Genomic DNA, 15,579 nt, shown 5'->3' on the forward strand with positions numbered 1-15,579 from the left:
CACGATCATCCTAATGGATTAATAAATATTGTAAGACTCCAACCATCTGCCTCCTGTGTCTGCATCTGGGTCTCGCCTTGTCATGATATATCAATGGAAACTGGATGCACCTGAGCTCATTTTCTAAATTCTCATAATAAAGTGTTCAAATACTTTTTTAAATATGGTATATCTGTTTTTTATTTTTAATACATTTGAAAAAATATAAAAACCTGTTTTCGCTTTGTCATTATGGGGTGTTGAGTGTAGAGTAGGTTCTTGAGGATAAAAAAAAATATTTTTTAGAATAAGACTAACATAACAAAATGTGGGAAAAAATCAAAGGGGTCTGAATACTTCCCGAAGGCACTGTATATGTACTTAAAGTTTTGTATACTCAGTGTATGTAGCTTGTATCGTCAAGCTATTTACCCAACCCACTAAAGCAGACAAATTGATGTGCATTTTGGGAAGAGCCATGATGTATTGTGGAGTCCCTCACCTTCAATGTTGTACTGTTTATTTTACAAGGTGTTCGTTGTTATGAGGCTTGTAGCAGTGATTACAATGAAACATGTTTTAATGGCATTACACAAGATGGATTAGGGCTAGTGACACATCAGTCACAATGGACTGTCTCTGAGGAGCCACGGCAAGGCTTACACACACACTTCTAATTTCTTCTATTTCAGGTTTCTCTGTCGCCATTGCCAAATCGTGTTGGAATGGAGATGTTAACAGCCTGTACAGTAAGCCCCCAGGGTAGACACTGCATTAACTAACAGGCTGTACAGTAAGCCCCCAGGGTAGACACTGCATTAACTAACAGGCTGTACAGTAAGCCTCCATGGTAGACACTGCATTAACTAACAGGCTGTACAGTAAGCCTCCATGGTAGACACTAAATTAACTAACAGGCTGTACAGTAAGACTCCATGGTAGACACTAAATTAACTAACAGGCTGTACAGTAAGCCCCCAGGGTAGACACTGCATTAACTAACAGGCTGTACAGTAAGCACCCAGGGTAGACACTGCATTAACTAACAGGCTGTACAGTAAGCCCCCAGGGTAGACACTGCATTAACTAACAGGCTGTACAGTAAGCCTCCAGGGTAGACACTGCATTAACTAACAGGCTGTACAGTAAGCCCCCAGGGTAGACACTGCATTAACTAACAGGCTGTACAGTAAGCCCCCAGGGTAGACACTGCATTAACTAACAGGCTGTACAGTAAGCCTCCAGGGTAGACACTGCATTAACTAACAGGCTGTACAGTAAGCCCCCAGGGTAGACACGGCATTAACTAACAGGCTGTACAGTAAGCACCCAGGGCAGACGATGCATTAACTAACAGGCTGTACAGTAAGCCCCCAGGGTAGACACTGCATTAACTAACAGGCTGTACAGTAAGCACCCAGGGAAGACGATGCATTAACTAACAGGCTGTACAGTAAGCCCCCAGGGTAGACACTGCATTAACTAACAGGCTGTACAGTAAGCCTCCATGGTAGACACTGCATTAACTAACAGGCTGTACAGTAAGCCTCCAGGGTAGACACTGCATTAACTAACAGGCTGTACAGTAAGCATCCATGGTAGACACTGCATTAACTAACAGGCTGTACAGTAAGCCTCCAGGGTAGACACTGCATTAACTAACAGGCTGTACAGTAAGCCTCCATGGTAGACACTGCATTAACTAACAGGCTGTACAGTAAGCCTCCAGGGTAGACACTGCATTAACTAACAGGCTGTACAGTAAGCCTCCAGGGTAGACACTGCATTAACTAACAGGCTGTACAGTAAGCCCCCAGGGTAGACACTGCATTAACTAACATGCTGTACAGTAAGCCTCCAGGGTAGACACTGCATTAACTAACAGGCTGTACAGTAAGCACCCAGGGTAGACACTGTATTAACTAACAGGCTGTACAGTAAGCCTCAATGGTAGACACTGCATTAACTAACAGGCTGTACAGTAAGCACCCAAGGTAGACACTGCATTAACAGGCTGTACAGTAAGCCTCCATGGTAGACACTGCATTAACTAACAGGCTGTACAGTAAGCCTCCAGGGTAGACACTGCATTAACTAACAGGCTGTACAGTAAGCCTCCAGGGTAGACACTGCATTAACTAACAGGCTGTACAGTAAGCCCCCAGGGCAGACGATGCATTAACTAACAGGCTGTACAGTAAGCCCCCAGGTCAGACACTGCATTAACTAACAGGCTGTACAGTAAGACTCCATGGTAGACACTAAATTAACTAACAGCCTGTACAGTAAGCCCCCAGAGTAGACGATGCATTAACTAACAGGCTGTACAGTAAGCCCCCAGGGTAGACACTGCATTAACTAACAGGCTGTACAGTAAGCCTCCAGAGTAGACGATGCATTAACTAACAGGCTGTACAGTAAGCCTCCATGGTAGACACTGCATTAACTAACAGGCTGTACAGTAAGCCTCCAGGGTAGACACTGCATTAACTAACAGGCTGTACAGTAAGCACCCAAGGTAGACACTGCATTAACTAACAGGCTGTACAGTAAGCCCCCAGGGTAGACACTGCATTAACTAACAGGCTGTACAGTAAGCACCCAAGGTAGACACTGCATTAACTAACAGGCTGTACAGTAAGCACCCAGGGTAGACACTGCATTAACTAACAGGTTGTACAGTAAGCCTCCAGGGTAGACACTGCATTAACTAACAGGCTGTACAGTAAGCACCCAGGGCAGACGATGCATTAACTAACAGGCTGTACAGTAAGCCCCCAGGTCAGACACTGCATTAACTAACAGGCTGTACAGTAAGACTCCATGGTAGACACTAAATTAACTAACAGCCTGTACAGTAAGCCCCCAGAGTAGACGATGCATTAACTAACAGGCTGTACAGTAAGCCCCCAGGGTAGACACTGCATTAACTAACAGGCTGTACAGTAAGCCTCCAGAGTAGACGATGCATTAACTAACAGGCTGTACAGTAAGCCTCCAGGGTAGACACTGCATTAACTAACAGGCCGTACAGTAAGCCTCCAGGGTAGACACTGCATTAACTAACAGGCTGTACAGTAAGCCCCCAGGGTAGACACTGCATTAACTAACAGGCTGTACAGTAAGCCTCCAGGGTAGACACTGCATTAACTAACAGGCTGTACAGTAAGCCCCCAGGGTAGACACTGCATTAACTAACAGGCTGTACAGTAAGCCTCCAGGGTAGACACTGCATTAACTAACAGGCTGTACAGTAAGCCTCCAGGGTAGACACTGCATTAACTAACAGGTTGTACAGTAAGCCCCCAGGGTAGACACTGCATTAACTAACAGGCTGTACAGTAAGCCCCCAGGGTAGACACTGCATTAACTAACAGGCTGTACAGTAAGCCTCCAGGGTAGACACTGCATTAACCAACAGGCTGTACCCTAAGCACCCAGGGTAGACACGGCTTTAACCAACAGGCTGTACCCTAAGCACCCAGGGCAGACGATGCATTAACTAACAGGCTGTACAGTAAGCCCCCAGGGTAGACACGGCTTTAACCAACAGGCTGTACCCTAAGCACCCAGGGCAGACGATGCATTAACTAACAGGCTGTACAGTAAGCCCCCAGGGTAGACACTGCATTTACCAATAGCTATGTCAACATCTCCTCAGTAAAATGGGTAGAGGATTGTTTGGGATTAAATTGAAATCAAGTTAAACCAGCTTCACGCTAATATGACTTGCATGTATTTTCTCCCTTTTGTCATATTGAAGCCAACTTCTTAGGAACAGTTTCCCCTGGGGATGTTTTATAAGGCTCTGAAATGAGAGCCTCATTGTTTGACTGCATTTGTTTTATTTTATTTTTTTGGTGGTATGCTTATGAGGCATTTTTGGTATTGAATGAATTAGTTTTGTCGATGAATGATTTTGAAATGGACAAATGTTCACATTGTGATTCATCGTTGGATTGGCTAGCTTTTCAGTTATGATTACAGTTTAGAGTCAAGACGTGTCTTTTGATCAGTCTCACTACAACTAACTTACATGTTGCATTCAAACATGGGAAAGAAGAGCAGGTCTCAGGATTTGATGTCTTGAAATAACCTTCCAAAAAGAAAAGCTTGAAATTACAAATAAGAGCTTGCTGCCTATTTATTTCAGCTGGAATCTTTCGAGCTCGGTCATGAAATAACAATGCACTTCCGCCAATGAGCATTTGCATACATTACATTGGAACTAGTTGACATTATTACAGTAATTAGTTAGTGTTCTAAAAGTAAGTGGGGCATGCAGTGGAAGAGTGACAGGCTTTGTGTGCGGCAGTCTTTCAGTGGAACACTGAATGGATGAATGGCTGGCATTTCTGACACTCAATAGCTACGCCTCTGTATAATTAGACTGGCTTCATTTAGCTAATGCCATTGTTGTCCTTGGAGCTAAGCTCCTTGTGAGAAGCTCTTATGACTGAATGGACCAGTAGGTTGGGGGGGGGGGGGGTCGATAGTTACATATCGCAATTATTATTTTGGACAATATTTTCATCCTATAGCTTGTTCTCCATCTTCTTTTTATAGAGCCAACATGTTATCAGCACTTATTTCCATGAATTATCCAAATATATTTTCTCCTGCTCTCTTTTGTCTCTCTGCAGCAGACATACACTGAGTGTACAAAACATTAAGAACACCTGCTCTATCCATGAGACTGACCAAGTGAATACAGGTGAAAGCTGTTGTTCCTTCTTGATGTCACCTGCTAAATCTACTTCAATCAGTGTAGATGAAGGGGAGGAGACAGGTTAAAGAAGTGTTTTTAAGCCTTGAGACAATTGAAACATGGATTGTGGCATTACGTTACAGTCTTAATCTAAAATGGATTTAGTTGATGAGGGGAAAAAGACATCTACAGTGCATTCGGAAAGTATTCAGACCCCTTCCCTTTCTTCACCTTTTGTTACGTTACAGCTTTAGTCTAAAATGTATTAAATTAATGTTTTTCCTCCTCAATCTTCACACAATACCCTATTTGTAGAGTTTCTCCCATTCTTCTATGCATATCCTCAAGCTCTGTCAGGTTGGATGGGGAGCGATGCTGCACAGCAATTTCAGGTCTCTTCAGAGATGTTAGATCTGGTTCAAGTCCGGGCTCTGGCTGGGCCACTCAAGGACATTCAGAGACTTGTCCCGAAGCCACTCCGGCGTTGTCTTGGCTGTGTGCTTAGGGTTGTTGTCTGGTTGGAAGGTGATCCTTCGCCCCTGTCTGAGGTCCTGAGCGCGCTGTACTTTGCTCCGTTCATCTTTCCCTCGATCCTGACTAGTCTCCCAGTCCCTGCCGCTGAAAAACATCCCCATTGCATGATACTGCCACCACCATGTTTCACCGTATGGATGGTGGCAGGTTTCCTCCAGATGTGACGCTTGGCATTCAGACCAAAGAGTTCAATCTTGGTTTCATCAGACCAGATAATCTTGATTCTGAGAGTCCTTAAGGTGCCTTTTGGCAAACTCCAAGTGGGCTGTCATGTGCCTTTTTACTAAGGAGTGGCTTCCGTCTGGGCACTCTACCATAAAGGCCTGATTGGTGGAGTGATGCAGAGATGGTTGTCCTTCTGGAAGGTTTTCCCATCTCCACAGAGGAACTTTGGAGCTCTGTCAGACTGACCATCGGGTTCTTGGTCACCTCTCTGACCAAGGCCCTTCTCCCACGATAGCTCAGTTTGCCTGGCTAACCAGCTCTAGGAAGAGTCTTGGTGGTTCCAAACTTCTTCCATTTAAGAATGATGGAGGCCACTGTGTTCTTGGGGACGTTCAATGCTCCAGAAATGTTTTGGTTACCCTTCCCCAAATCTGTGCCTCGACACAATCCTGTCTCGGAGCTCTACAGACAATTCCTTCGACTTCATCCCTTGGTTTTTGCCTTGGACATTATGTAGACCGGCGTGTGCTTTTCTAAATCAAATCACATTTTATTGGTCACATACCCATGGTTAGCAGATGCGAGTGTAGCAAAATGCTTGTGATTCTAGTTCCGACAGTGCAGTAATATCTAAAAAGTAATCTAACAATTTCCCAATAGCTACCTAATACACACAAATCTAAAGGGGTGAATGAGAATATGTACAAATAAATATATGGATGAGCGATGGCCGAGCGGCATAGGCAAGGTGCAATAGATGGTATAAAATACAGTATATACTGTACATATGATATGAGTAATGTAATATATGTAAACATTATTATCGTGGCATTATTTAAAGTGGCATTGTTTAAAGTGACTAGTGATCCATTTATTAAAGTGGCCAGTGACTGGGTCTTAATGTAGGCAGCAGCCTCTCTGAGTTAGTGATTGCTGTTTATCAGATTGATGGCCTTGAGATAGAAGCTGGTTTGTCAGTCTCTCGGTCCCAGCTTTGATGCACTTGCACTGACCTCGTCTTCTGGATGGTAGCGGTGTGAACAGGCAGTGGCTCGGGTGGTTGTTGTCCTTGATGATCTCTTTGGCCTTCCTGTGACATCGGGTGCTGTATGTGTCATGGAGGTCAGGTAGTTTGCCCCCGGTGATGCGTTGTGCAGACCGCACCACCCTCTGGAGAGCCTGGTCGGTTGCATGCGGCGCAGTTGCTTACCAGGCTGATACAGCCTGACATGATGGTCTCGATTGTTCATCTGTAAAAGTTTCAGGGTTTTGGGTGACAAGCCAAATTTCTTAAGCCTCCTGATGTTGAAGAGGCGCTGTTGCGCATTCTTCACCATACTGTCTGTGTAGGTGGACCATTTCAGTTTGTCTGTTATGTACGCCGAGGAACTTAACTTTCCACCTTCTCCACTGCTGTCCTTTCGATGTGGATAGGGGGGTGCTCCCTCTGCTGTTTCCTGAAGTCCACGATCATCTTATTTTGTTGACGTTGAGTGAGAGGTTGTTTTCCTGACACCATACTCCGAGGGCCCTCACCTCCTCCCTGTAGGCTGTCTCATTATTGTTGTTAATCAAGCCGACTACTGTTGTGTCGTCTGCAAACTTGATGATTGAGTTGGAGGCGTGCATGGCCACACAGTTATGGGTGAACAGGGAGTACATGAGGGGGCTGAGCACGCACCCTTGTGGGGCCCCAGCGTTGAGGGTCAGCGAAGTGGAGATGTTGTTTCCTACCTTCACCACCTGGGGGTGGCCCATCAAAGTCCAGGACCCAATTGCACAGGGTGGGGTTGAGACCCAGGGCCTCCAGCTTGTTGATGAGCTTGGAGGGTACTATGGTGTTGAATGCTGAACAGTGGTCAATGAACAGCATTCTTACATAGGTATCCCTCTTGTCCTGATGGGAGTGTGCAGTGTGATGGCGATTGCATCGTCTGTGGACCTGTTGGGGCGGTATGCCAATTGAAGTGGGTCTATGGTGGGCGGTAAGGTGGAGGTGATATGATCCTTGACTAGTCTCTCAAAGGACTTCATGATGACAGAAGTGAGTGCTACAGGGCGATAGTCATTTAGTTCAGTTATCTTTGCTTTCTTGGGTACAGGAACAATGGTGGCCATCTTGAAGCATGTGGGGACAGCAGACTGGGATAGGGAGTGATTGAATATGACCGTAAACACACCAGCCAGCTGGTCTGCGCATGCTCTGAGGACGTGGCTAGGTATGCCATCTGGGCCAGCAGCCTTGCGAGGGTTAACAAGTTTAAATGTAGAAGAAGAGAAGGAGAAGGGGCGGGCACAGTCCTTGTTAGCGGGCCACAAAGGTGGCACTGTATTTTCCTCAAGCGTGCAAAGAAGGTGTTTAGTTTGTCTGGAAGCGTGATGTCCGTGACTTGGCTGGTTTTCTTTGAATAGTCCATGATTTTCTGTAGATCCTGCCATATACTTCTCGTGTCTGAGCCGTTGAATTGCGACTCCACTTTGTCCCTGTACCGGCATTTTGCTTGTTTGATTGCCTTGCGGAGGGAATAACTACACTGTTTATATTCAGCCATATTCCCAGACCTCTTTCCATGGTTAAATGAGGTGGTTTGCGCTTTCAGTTGTGCGCGAATTCCGCCACCCATCCACGGTTTCTGGTTAGGGTAGGTTTTAATAGTCACAGTGGGTACAACATCTCAATGCACTTTTTTATAAACTCACTCACCGAGTCAGCGTGTAGATCGATGTTGTTCTCTGAGGCTGACGGGAACATATCCCAGTCTGCGTGATCAAAACAGTATTGACGTGTGGATTCTGATTGGTCAGACCAGCGTTGAATGGTTCTAGTCACTGGTACATCCTGTTTGAGTTTCTGCCTATAAGGTAGGAGCAAGATGGCGTCGTGGTCAGATTTGCCCAAGGGAGGGTGGGGAGCGCTTTATGTATCGCGGAAGTTAGAGTAGCAGTGATCAAGTGTATTACCCCTGCGCGTAGTGCAATCAATATGCTGGTAGAATTTAGGTAGCCTTGTTCTCAAATTTACTTTGTTAAAATCCCCAGCTACAATAAATGCAACCTCGGGATATATGGTTTCCAGTTTACATAGACTCCAGTGAAGTTCCTTGAGGGCCATCTTTGTGTCTCCTTGAGGGGGAATGTACACAGCTGTGACAATAACTGACACGAATTCTCTTGGGAGGTAAAATGGCCGGCACTTGATTGCAAGGAATTCTAGATTGGGTGAGCAGAAGGACTTGAGTTTCTGTATGTTGTTATGATTACATCATGAGTCGTTCATCATGAAGCTTACACCCCCGCCCTTCCTCTTCCCAGAGAGGTGTTTATCTCTGTCGGCGCGATGCATGGAGTAGCCCGGTGGCTGAACCGATTCCGACAACATATCCCGAGAGAGCCATGTTTCCATGAAACAGAGAATGCTACAATATTTGATGTCTCTCTGGAAGGCAACCCTTGCTCGAATTTTATCTACCTTGTTGTCAAGAGACTCGATATTGGCGAGTAGTATACTCGGGAGCGGTGTGCGATGTGCACGTCTACGGAGCCTGACCAGGAGGCCGCTCCGTCTGCCACTTTTGCGGCGCCTTTGTTTTGTGTCGGCTTCTGGGATTAGATCCATTGTCCTGGGTGGTGATTCAAACAGAGGATCCGCTTCGGAAAAGTCGTATTCCTGGTCGTAGTATTGGTAAGTTGACGTTGCTCTTATATCCAATAGTTCTTCCCGGCTGTAATAATGTATGTAATGTGAGTAATAATACATCAAAAAACGAAATGCTGCATAGTTTCCTAAGGACTCGAAGCAAAGCGACCATCTCTGTCGGCGCCATCTTGTAAATGATGTCCAATCAATTGAATTTACCACAGGTGGAGTCCAATCAAGTTGTAGAAACATCTCAAGTATGGTCATTGGAAACAGGATGCACCTGAGCTCAATTTCGAGTCTCATAGCAAAGGGTCTGAATACTTATGTAAATAAGGTATTTTAGTTTTTTATTTTGAATAAATGTGCAAACATTTCTAAATTCCACTTTTTGCTAAGTCATTATGGGGTATTGTGTGTAGATTGAGGGAAAACATTTAATTTAATCAATTTTAGAATAAGGCTGTAACGTAACAAAATGTAGAAACGGGGAAGGGGTCTGAGAATGCACTGTATTTCCCATGTGCATCAAGTATTGTCCACCACCCAAAGGACATCCAGCCAACTTGACACAACCATGGGAAGCACTGGATTCAACATCAGCCAGCGTCCCTGTGGAACACTTTCAACACCTTGTAGAGTCCATGCCCCCAACGAATTGAGGCTGTTCTGTGTCAAAAAGGGGGGGGGGGGTGTTATCACATCGTGAGGTCCCAGCCCTACCTGTAGATATCTGGAAGCCACCATGGGAATTGACAAAGTACACATGTTAGGCTACTTACTAGTGGCTTGTGACCTTTCAATCAAAGTTATCAACTTCTCAGTGTGTTTGTGTGGTTTCGTATACAGCATGTACCTGTCAAAGATCCTTAATCTGTTCTCGATGTTCAAAGATCAGTGTAAAACTCTTCATTGTGCACTGTCACTCATGAATATGCATGAATTGCAGTCAAGTCGTAATGGAGGAAACTTATACACAAATGTCTACGCACCGACATAGCTCCTAGAACGATTTTAATACAGTAGGCTGTGATCTTTAAACTGGAAATGGCTTCCTAAATCCTTAAAAGCACCATATAATTAATATATGATCGGTGAGTAGTTTTATTACTCCTTATATTGCCACTATGTAGCTAGTCACCTTGTCAAGTTCAGGGGTTTTATTACAACTTTAATGGATTATGATGAGTACAATTGTGATTAATGTTTTCTCGCTCTCCCACAGCCCACTGTTGATTTTACCATCAGGGGGAGGCTGTATTTCCCTTTTGAGCAGCTACAGGAGTACATATGATTGGTAAATTGAGTTCACCGCTGAGATTGAATGCAGTGACCCCCATCGAACTCAAACAGTGTAATGGTTTCTTAAGCACACGCCATATATTTTGGAGCAGGACCGGAGGCGGAGGCGGCGGCATGGACAGTAGGTCTGTCTGCAGAGACGAGAGCTGTGGCTATGGAATGCAAAGATGAGAATCGGATGGTTTAGAGGCTCTGCCTTCACTGTTGAAAGTGCTTCTCTGGGCTCTCTAATTATACTCATCATAATCCATTGAAGTTGCAATAGAAACCCTGAATTTCATGAGCTAGCCGCATAGTGGCAATATAGGTCTATGTGCCTTTTTTCTACAAGGGTTGATTATTTTTATTGTGTAATCTGCCACAACAATGGGTTCACAATTCAGTAGGGACTTTCCAACAATAGGTTGTCTGTAGTGTACAGTATGTGGCTGTGTGATTGGCGTTTTTACTAATTCCAATCGGTCTCCTTCATGTTAACGCATCTGACAAATGTCGACACTTGTCCGCCTTCATTCCTAGGGGTGAGTGACAGATCACAGCATGTATGTGAAGAGGTGTGCAGCCCGGAACGGGGGAAAGAGACGGAGGGAGGAAATGGGCCACATTATCCATAATCCAGTCACAGCTGTCTTGAGTTTGGTGATACCTCTTCCGCAGTTTCCCTCTAATAGCTCGATTTTTCATGGCGGAAAACACCCTGCCACCACCGACATGATGTATGACAACGTCTCTGTTTTCACCCCCAACCTCCCGTCGCGCTGTTCCTGATCCCTTTTTCACTACAACCCCATGTCTCACATCTCTCTCTCTCTCGCTTCCTCGCTCTCTCTCTAACTCTCACACTTTTCTCACACCTCTCTCTTTCTCTCACATCTCTCTCACATCTCTCTTTCTCGCTCTCTCACACTTTTCTCACACCTCTCTCTCACACACTTTTCTCACACCTCGCTCGCTCGCTCTCGCTCTCTCTCAATCTTTTGCTTCTAGTTTGACAAAGCATATGCCTACAGCATCTGCCACATGTTTGGGAAGGAAGGCAAGTGCACAGACTACACCCCCTACAGTTGCATGAAGGTGATTTTGTCAAACCCACCCAGCCAAGGCGACCAGCACGGTGAGGCATGGGCCTGGAGACGTGCTGCTTGAAAAGGGTTATGTTTGCATGCAATAGAGTTTTCCTATGAACCCAGTCATAGCAAATGCAAGGCAGTGTTTTGATTTCAATGTCTAATAATTTGATGCATGCAAAAATACTATTGTCCTGGCATAGGAACTGGTCCCTCTGTTACGATGTTCATCTGACACAAACCAATGTGGTTCATGTTATTGATAATATTATTTTAGCAGGTCTTGTGAATCTGCCATTCCCTCAGTTGTAATTTCTCTCTCTCTCCCCCTGTCCAACACCCACCCCCTCTATCTCCCTATCCCGTCTCACTCTATGACATGGTGGTTGCAGGGTGTCCATTCCGACGCAGTGACCCAGAGCTGCTGAAGCAGAAGCTGCGGTCTTATAAGGTCTCACCCAGCGACATCAGTCAGGTAGGTTTGGCCCAGAACACAACACCCTCTCAAACCTCTGTTGTTAACCCATGACACAATGCAACATCAGCTCACTGCAGTTGTCACTAATATGTTCAGACAATCCCATCGACATGATTTACTTTGTATTAATGAATCTAATTTAACCTGGTGGTCTTATTGACATTTAGATATAGATATAAACTCAGCAAATAAAGAAACGTCCTCTCACTGTCAACTGTGTTTATTTTCAGCAAACTTAACATGTGTAAATATTTGTATGAACATAACAAGATTCAACAACTGAGACATAAACTGAACAAGTTCCACAGACATGTGACTAATAGAAATGGAATAATGTGTCCCTGAACAAAGGGGGGTAAAAATCAAAAGTAACAGTCAGTATCTCATCCTCATGGACTGCACCAGATTTGCCAGTTCTTGCTGTGAGATGTTACCCCACTCTTCCACCAAGGCACCTGCAAGTTCCCGGACATTTTTGGGAGGAATGGCCCTAGCCCTCACCCTCTGATCCAACAGGTCCCAGGCGTGCTCAATGGGATTGAGATCCGGGCTCTTCGCTGGCCATGGCAGAACACTGACATTCCTGTCTTGCAGGAAATCAAGCACAGAATGAGCAGTATGGCTGGTGGCATTGTCATGCTGGAGGGTCATGTCAGGATGAGCCTGCAGGAAGGGTACCACATGAGGGAGGAGGATGTCTTCCCTGTAACGCACAGTGTTGAGATTGCCTGCAATGACAACAAGCTCAGTCCGATGATGCTGTGACACACCGCCCCAGACCATGACTGACCCTCCACCTCCAAATCGATCCCGCTCCAGAGTACAGGCCTCGGTGTAACGCTCATTCCTTCGACGATAAACGCGAATCCGACCATCAACTCTGGTGAGACAAAACCGCGACTCGTCAGTGAAGAGCACTTTTTGCTAGTCCTGTCTGGTCCAGCGACGGTGGGTTTGTGCCCATAGGCGACGTTGTTGCCGGTGATGTCTTTTTCTTAGGTCTTGGCTGATTTATTTTGATTTCCCCATGATGTCAAGCAAAGAGGCACTGCGTTTGAAGGTAGGCCTTGAAATACATCCACAGATACACCTCCAATTGACTCAAATGATGTCAATTAGCCTATCAGAGGCTTCTATAGCCAAGACATCATTTTCTGGAATTTTCCAAGCTGTTTATAGGCACAGTCAACTTAGTGTATGTAAACTTCTGACCCACTGGAATTGTGATACGGTGAAATCTGTCTGTAAACAATTGTTGGAAAAATTACTACAAAGTAGATGTCCTAACCGACTTGCCAAAACTATAGTTTGTTAACAAGAAATGTGTGTAGTGGTTGAAAAACGAGTTTCAATGACTCCAACCTAAGACTATGTAAACTTCCGACTTCAACTGTATATATATTGATATGTATATATATACAGTGGGAGAACAAGTATTTGATACACTGCCGATTTTGCAGGTTTTCCTACTTACAAAGCATGTAGAGGTCTGTACTTTTTATCATAGGTACACTTCAACTGTGAGAGATGGAATCTAAAACAAAAATCCAGAAAATCACATTGTATGATTTTTAAGTAATTAATTTGCATTTTATTGCATGACATAAGTATTTGATCACCTACCAACCAGTAAGAATTCCGGCTCTCACAGACCTGTTAGTTTTTCTTTGAGAAGCCCTCCTGTTCTCCACTCATTACCTGTATTAACTCCACCTGTTTGAACTCGTTACCTGTATAAAAGACACCTGTCCACACACTCAATCAAACAGACTCCAACCTCTCCACAATGGCCAAGACCAGAGAGCTGTGTAAGGACATCAGGGATAAAATTGTAGACCTGCACAAGGCTGGGATGGGCTACAGGACAATAGAAAAACAGCTTGGTGAGAAGGCAACAACTGTTGGCGCAATTATTAGAAAATGGAAGACGTTCAAGATGACGGTCAATCACCCTCGGTCTGGGGCTCCATGCAAGATCTCACCTCGTGGGGCATCAATGATCATGAAGAAGGTGAGGGATCAGCCCAGAACTACACGGCAGGACCTGGTCAATGACCTGAAGAGAGCTGGGACCACAATCTCAAAGAAAACCATTAGTAACACACCACGCCGTTATGGATTAAAATCCTGCAGTGCACGCAAGGTCCCCCTGCTCAAGCCAGTGCATGTCCAGGCCCGTCTGAAGTTTGCCAATGACCATCTGGATGATCCAGAGGAGGAATGGGAGAAGGTCATGTGGTCTGATGAGACAAAAATAGAGCTTTTTGGTCTAAACTCCACTCGCCGTGTTTGGAGGAAGAAGAAGGATGAGTACAACCCCAAGAACACCATCCCAACCGTGAAGCATGGAGGTGGAAACATCATTCTTTGGGGATGCTTTTCTGCAAAGGGGACAGGACGACTGCACTGTATTGAGGGAAGGATGGATTTGGCCATGTATCGCGAGATCTTGGCCAACAACCTCCTTCCCTCAGTAAGAGCATTGAAGATGGGTCGTGGCTGGGTCTTCCAGCATGACAACGACCCGAAACACACAGCCAGGGCAACTAAGGAGTGGCTCCGTAAGAAGCATTTCAAGGTCCTGGAGTGGCCTAGACAGTCTCCAGACCTGAACCCAATAGAAAATCTTTGGAGGGAGCTGAAAGTCCGTATTGCCCAGCGACAGCCCCGAAACCTGAAGGATCTGGAGAAGGTCTGTATGGAGGAGTGGGCCAAAATCCCTGCTGCAGTGTGTGCAAACCTGGTCAAGAACTACAGGAAACGTATGAACTCTGTAATTGCAAACAAAGGTTTCTGTACCAAATATTAAGTTCTGCTTTTCTGATGTATCAAATACTTATGTCATGCAATAAAATGCAAATTAAATACTTAAAAATTATACAATGTGATTTTCTGGATTTTTGTTTTAGATTCTGTCTCTCACAGTTGAAGTGTACCTATGATAAAAATGACAGACCTCTACATGCTTTGTAAGTAGGAAAACCTGCAAAATCGGCGGTGTATCAAATACTTGTTCTCCCCACTGTATATATATATATATAGAGAGAGAGAGATCAATAATAATAGACCAGTCCTAGATGGCAAAAAACAAACACACATTACGGACATAACGTGAACACTATAGTGTCACCAAAACTGAGGCTTACAAAAGTCTGACTCAAGTTGCTCCACATGACAATACCAGAAAAATGGAAAGGAAGAACATTTCATTCTCTAAAAGTTAGGTGTACTATAGATTAGAATATGTATTCTGTACAGCACAAAATGTAGATTGTCATCACACTTTCTACAAGGTTGACTGATTTGTATTACAGTAGGGAAAGTGAGGAATTAATTACTTTTTCCCAGATCTTAGTAAAACAATACAGTTTTAATTTTTATGCACCAGAAGCTGTTATCTGTTAACCATATTTTATCAAGTGTTTATTTAATACAGGTTTAACCAATTTTCTGAAATCAAATTAGTTTCAGTTGACTTCAGATGCAATTTTCCTCAGGGATTGTTAGCCTCGTCAGTTGTGTTTGGGTAGTTTTAGCATTGATATCCTGTGTGCAGTTGAAACCTACAGTGCTCCAGCTTAGAGCCCAGCTTTTATATATGAGCAGCTCAGCTTAGTGAGATTACAGCTTTGACCGCCTCAGCATTCGTGTCTTTTAAAATGAATCGGGGCATATTTTCAACTGCACTTTTTTAAGCACTTTCGATGTG

At 44.6% G+C, this 15,579-nt stretch overlaps 1 pseudogene; it reads left to right on the forward strand.

Moving 5' to 3' along the window:
• The window catches only part of LOC139580291 (DNA primase large subunit-like), a 111,796-nt pseudogene that overhangs the window by 87,918 nt on the left and 8,299 nt on the right, over nt 1-15,579 (forward strand).

The sequence above is a fragment of the Salvelinus alpinus genome, chromosome 7 (genome assembly GCF_045679555.1).
Source record: "Salvelinus alpinus chromosome 7, SLU_Salpinus.1, whole genome shotgun sequence".
NCBI classification, from domain to species: domain Eukaryota; kingdom Metazoa; phylum Chordata; class Actinopteri; order Salmoniformes; family Salmonidae; genus Salvelinus; species Salvelinus alpinus.